The following is a 6,000-nucleotide window of genomic DNA, read 5'->3' as shown; positions in this document are numbered from 1 at the left end:
GGCGGGGGGGCGAGCGGCGGCCGGGGGGAGCGGGCACGGCCGGCGGGGGATCGGGCGCGGGGCGGGGGGTGCGCACGGGGAGGAGAGGGGTGCGGGGGGGGAGTAGGGGCGGCGTGGGGGAGTGCGCACGGGAAGCAGGGGGAGTGGGCACGGCGCGGGGGAGTGGGCACGGGCTGGGGGGTGAGCGTGCACAGCGTGGAGAAGTGTGTGCGGTGGGTGTGCGCGGCGTGGAGCGGTGCGCGCAGGGAGTGGGTGAGTGCGGGGAGCGTGCGTGGCGTGGGGGGTGAGCTGGTGAAGGCGGGTGTGCGTGGCCTCGGGGGCAAGCGTGTGCGGGAGGTGGTGGTGTACGTGGGGTGTGAGGGGAGTGTGCATGGTGTGGGGGGATATCCACCGGGACTTGGGGGAGTGTGCACAGCCTGGGGCAGCATGCGCAGGGCACGGAAGAGGGATGCTGTGGGCATGGGGTGAGTGCGCAGGGTAGGGGAGCGTGCACAGAGCACAGGGTGAGTGCACACAATACGGGTCGGTGCATGGCATGGGATAAGTATACACGAGGTGTGGGGTGAATGTGCACAGCCTGAGCGTGCTCCAGCTGTTGGTGAGTGCACAGGGTGTGGGATGATTGTGCATGGCATGGATGAGTGTGCGTGGGGTGTGGGGTGTGTGTGCACAGCGTCCAGGAGTATGGGGGAGTGTGTGCGGCACAGGGTGGGTGTACACTGCATGGGTGAGTGTGCATGGTGTGGTTGAGTGCCCACTAGGTATGGAGAGAAGGTGCATGACGTGGGGTGAGTATGCATAGCAGGGTGAGTGTGCGTGGAGTATGAAAAAGTGTGAGTGGTGAGAATGAGCATGCATGGAGTGTGAGGTGACTGTGCAGCCTGGTGTGAGTGTGCAGTGCTTGTGAGGTGAATGTGCACAAGGCAAGTGTATGCAATGTGGGTGAGTGTGAACCATGTGAGTTGAGTGTGGTTGGGACATAGGGACAGTATGGAGCATGTGGGGCAAGTGTGCATGGGATGGGTAATGTGCGTGGGGTATAGAGAGAGTGTGCATGGTGTGGGGTGTGTAAGGAGTGAGTGTGCGCGGCAGAAAGTAAATACATGGGGCGTGGAGTGAGTGTGCACAGGGAGAGAGGTGTGCATGGCATGAGATATACAAGGAATGGGGATGAGTGTGTCCATGGTGTAGGGCATGCATGGGGTGCATGGAGGTATCAGGGCATGCGCATGAGGGCATAGTGTGAACTGCAGGTGTGCAGGAAAGTGTCCCTGCTGGTGTGAGGCACATGGGTACCTGTCTCTGTGCACAGGGATGTGAGTGTGAGGAGCACGTGCTGAGGGTGTGACTCTGTGTGTGTGGGCACAGAGCGTGGCTGCATACATCCTGTGCAGGTGCCAGCCCTGTTTTGTGCTCCCCCAGCCCAGAGTCAGGGAAGAAACGCTGCAGGGCTGATGTTTGGAGGAGCTGTGGATGTGGCTCTAGCTTCCCTTGACAGGACCACCAAGCACTCCCTGGCTCAGTTTCCCCATGAGCCCTCCCAAGCTGGGCACCCAGATTGTGTGCATGTCCTTGGCACCATCACCCCAACACCTAGGCACCACTTACCTTCATGGGGTCCTGCTGAGCAAAGGAGTCTCCCATCCATCTGGGAGCTGTGCGGTGGCCTTGCAGGCTGTCCCTGTGTCCTCCTGCAGCTCCTTTGGGGACAGAAGAGTGTCCTGGGAAAGCCTGGAATAACGGGGCTTTCAGTGAACACCGTCTGTCCCAATGCAGCCCCTTCCTGGTCATGGGGATACTTGGTGTTCCCTTAGTTTGGGTGCCCACCCTGGAGCTAAGGGGGCTCCTTTTGGGTGGTGGTGGCTGGGGGGTGGCAAGCAGTGCCCCCGCAGCTCCTGGGTGTCCCCAGCTGCCATGGCCCACACCGCAGTGGTGTTCATGCCACAAACAGCTGGGCAGCGGCTCACCTGGCAAAGTGCTCTCCTCTGGGGCGGGCACCCCTTGTCTCCACACCAGTGGGAGCTGCCAGTGCTGCTTGTGTGTCGGTTTCTATTTGCAGTGGGGAGGAAGATGTGTTTCCTTCAGAAAACTAATTGTAATCTGGAGTTGGGCCCAAAGGCTGTGCTGTCCCCTCCCAGGTACCCTGGGTGCAGGGGAGTTGCCATCCCCACTGAGGTCCCTTTTGCAGTTCTTGGGGGTGCTGGCTGTTCTGCCCTTAGCTGTGCTCTAGAGTGGTCTTAGCCTGTGGGCAGGTGGGAGAACCAACACAGGGCCAGCATCTGTCCTCCAACTTCTCTGTCCATGCAGTTTGGCAGGAGGTAGGATCACAGACCCTTCTGTCCCTTGGTCAATGCCCTGAGTGCACAGAGAGGTACCTCACACAGCATCTCTCTGGCACCCATCCCACTTTTTCCATAGCTGCTGCCCTCCTGGATCCCCACCCAGCACCAAGCAGGGGATGTGAGGTGTCCCACAGGAGGTTGGTAGTGCTGTCAGGAACTCCCGTCAGCCAACCTGCCACCAAAGGGGCTAGAGGATGTCTGTCCCCTTGCTGCAGAATTTGGCTGATGGGAGGTGCAATGTCAGGGCTGGGCAGAGCACACCAGGGGACTCATGAGTGGGACACACACTGGACCCCCATGTAGAGGCCATTGCTCCTGCCCTCCCTGCCTCCTTCCACCCAAGACCTGGCTTCCATGCTCCATTTCCCCTTTGCATTCTGGTACAGGCTGGCTGGACCCCGACCTTAGCAGGCAGAGGAGAAGCAGAGGAGCAGCTTTTCTCTGCCAAGCAGCACCCTGGCTCCGGTGTCCCCAGCAGATCCTCACCACCTCCTCCTTTCTCGGGCCACCCCAAGCATGCACTACCTTTGAGCTGGACCCACCAGAGCACGTTCTGAGGGCTCCTTTTGGGGATCCCCTGGTGAAAGTGGGGCTCCGTCCCACCAGAAGACAACTCCCACGGTTCTGGGGACCCTGGCGCTCGGGCTGCAGGAGCGCAGATGTTTGTGTGTTCATTAGGATCCTGCACACAAATAAATGCCTGGGCAAATCAGAGGGGAAATGCTTTCATCCTCCTCCAGCCCTTAATGACATAATAGCTTCCAAGGGCGGGTGTCTCACTCATGCTCCTGCTGACTTGGGGAGGAGGCTGGCCGCTGCGTCCCACTGTCTTGGTGCTCACAGCAGGGGCTGGCAGGGGGGGACCTGTTTCCTCATGTCCCAGCAACGTCCTGGGGCTGAAGAAGAGCCAGGTGAAGCCTTTCCTCCAGCCTCTCTTCTGCGTCACACAGACAAAGCCCTTAAGCACAAGGTTAAACATATGTTGTGGCTCCAGGGAACTGGGGGGCCTATGGGACAGGGTCTGGCCCCTCTGTGCAGGGATGGGTGCAGGCAGGCATGCGAGACTGGTAGGGGATGCTTTGGTCTGATGGGAGCATCAAGACTTAGGGCAAAAGCTGGGCCTTCTGTGAGCACCACATCTGTCCTTGTCACTGCTGCAGCCCCCTGGTTGGGGACACAGGGCCACGCAGCCATGGGACCTGCCACCTCCCAGCTTCTCTCCCACCTCCAGCACCCCTCAGCAGCTCCACACTCTACAGAGGCCAGGCAGGGATGTGGGAAGCTCTCGGAGCTGGAATGACGAGTGTTTTTCCCCAGAGCCAGGGTAGGAAAGGTGATGGAGGGTTCTCTGTCACAGGGCACCATAAGGACACCCCTTGGACCTCTCCTTCCCAGGCTAAAGCATCCAGGCAGGTCCCTTCCTTCAACAGGTTACATGGTGCCTCAGGGTGTGCTTTGTGCAGGGTATTGAAGGAGCATCCATTCCTCTTCATCTCCATCTTCCATTCCCTCCATCCTTCTATCCTTCTGTCCCTCCATCCCTCCATGTCTGCACTCCATATCCTCCTGCCCAGCCCACAGGCTGTCTGCACTTTCTCTGCTCCTCTCCTCTTCCCTCGTGCAGGAGCAGGTCCTGCCAGCACCCCATACCACAGGCTCCACAATCCCAAGGGAATGGGGCTGACTCTTCTGTTGTCATCTCCATGAGGACTTCTTTCCAGCATCTTTGCATGCAGCCCATGGCTCTCTGGCTCCATTCCCCGCTTCCCTCTTGGCAGATGCTCTTCTTTAGCCCCTTCTGCCTTGGGTTAAGCAACTTCCAAGCCCTGTGCCATGGACAATTGTGCAGGGTCTTCATAGGTGCTGGAGAGAGGGTCTTGGTCATCTCTCTGGGTCTTTGGGCTGTCCAAGGATGATGCCCTAGGCACCCACAGCAGGGAAAGGCAGGGGTTGAGATCTCTGTGCTATATCATGCTGCTTCCACTTGATCTTACAGTCTGGCTTCAGGCCCACAGATGGGACCAGAAGGCAGCACAAGGAGAGACCAGCCTGCTCCAGCCAAGCTCAGTCCTGGCCATTCTGCAGCCTTGGCGGGGCTAACGGCCCCTAGGACCGCCAGGTCCAGCCAGTCTGTGTGTGCAGGTATGGGAGGATGGGGCAGCTCTGCTGACACAGAGTGGGGCTGAAGGGATGCAGGGGGAAGCTTTGGGGAACCTTAAAACTGTGGAGAAGCAGGAGGATGGACAGAGATGGAGAAGCACCAGGACAGACACTTAGTCTGATGCAGACAGGACCTGGAGGACCTGGAAGCCAAAGGAGGATACTGAGAACTGTGTGGCTTGCAGTCTGCAGTGGGGCATGTCAGCTGGTTTAGAGGAGGAGGAGGAGGAGGAAAGAGAAGTTTGCCAGGAGCCCGTGCAGTCAGCGATGCACCCAGCCCTCACCATCCTGCAGTGCAGCTCTCCTTGCTCCCCTGCCCAGCAGCACCCACAGGACCAGAGCGACGGCTGCGTGAGTCAGGGCTGGGCGTGGGGTTGGGGTCACCCTGCCTTTTACGGCAACGTTAGTCACCGTGCCAAGCTGCCCCAGCCTGGCAGCACCAGAGCCCCCAGCATCACTGCCCTCCCGCTGGCACACACCCCACGACCTGCCTGAGTCTGCTTGCCGTGACTCAGGAGCCAACTGCATGGCCACCCGGCCGGCCCGGCCAGTCCTCTGGCTGCCCAGGGCTGGGGCGCTGGCAGGGCCTGGGGCAGTGGGTGCACGCCAGCCCCAGCGCTGTCATTCAGCTATGGTGCCCCTCACGTCTGGGCGGAGAGGCAGGATCCGGCTGCCTCTGGCCATCCCTGGGAGCATCCTTGTGGTGAGGCAGGCTTTCCCTCTTCGTCCTCCTTCAAGCACCTGGCAGTGGGTGCCACAGTGGCAGCAGGGTGCAGGAGAGGGGCTGAAGCCCTGCTGTGGGTATCATCCCTCCAGAGCCTCAAATGCCCAGACTGGGGCAGGCTCCCACCCACACTGGCTCCCCCATACCACAGAGACTGGCTGTGCAGGGGGACACCCCATGACAGAGCAGCCTCTGAGCTAGTTTGGGTGCTGGTCTGACCAGGATGGGGAATCCCAGACCCTGCATTGCCTCTGGCAGTGCTCCCAAAGGGCCAAGCTGCTGGCTGGGGTTGGGGGGAGGTGACTGGATGGGACTGTCCAAGCACATCTGTGTGGTGCTGCCCTGGGTGCCTCTCCCCTGCGGGAGATGCACAACCCCAGGGATGGGTGGAGAGTGCTGGTCCCCATACGGGGTGAGCAGGGCATGGAGCCACCTCAGCAGCCGTTTCTCCCACAGCTTCACACTCGGGGGTATGCATAGTGAGGGCCCCCTCCCCAGAGGTGGAGGATGGCTGCTGCCTTTATTACAGGGTAAGTAATGTGGCTGTGGGTGTGGAGGAGATTTGGATAATGTGAGATGCTGGAAGTCAGAAACAGGACCCAGGAGTGAGGGGGTCTCTGCCCTGCCCTTCTGCTGGGTGGGGCTGAGGTGGGGGTCACCCTTCAGAGCCCACCACCATCGCAGATGCTGCTTAGTGTGCGTCATGCCAGCACAGCTGGCCCAGGGATGTTGGTATTGCATGGACAGAGTGGGGGTCAGACACCAATGTCAAAG

This window comes from Falco naumanni, chromosome 8 (genome assembly GCF_017639655.2).
Source record: "Falco naumanni isolate bFalNau1 chromosome 8, bFalNau1.pat, whole genome shotgun sequence".
NCBI classification, from domain to species: Eukaryota; Metazoa; Chordata; class Aves; order Falconiformes; family Falconidae; genus Falco; species Falco naumanni.
The sequence above is the reverse complement of the archived record's forward strand: the minus strand, read 5'-3'. Positions refer to the sequence as shown.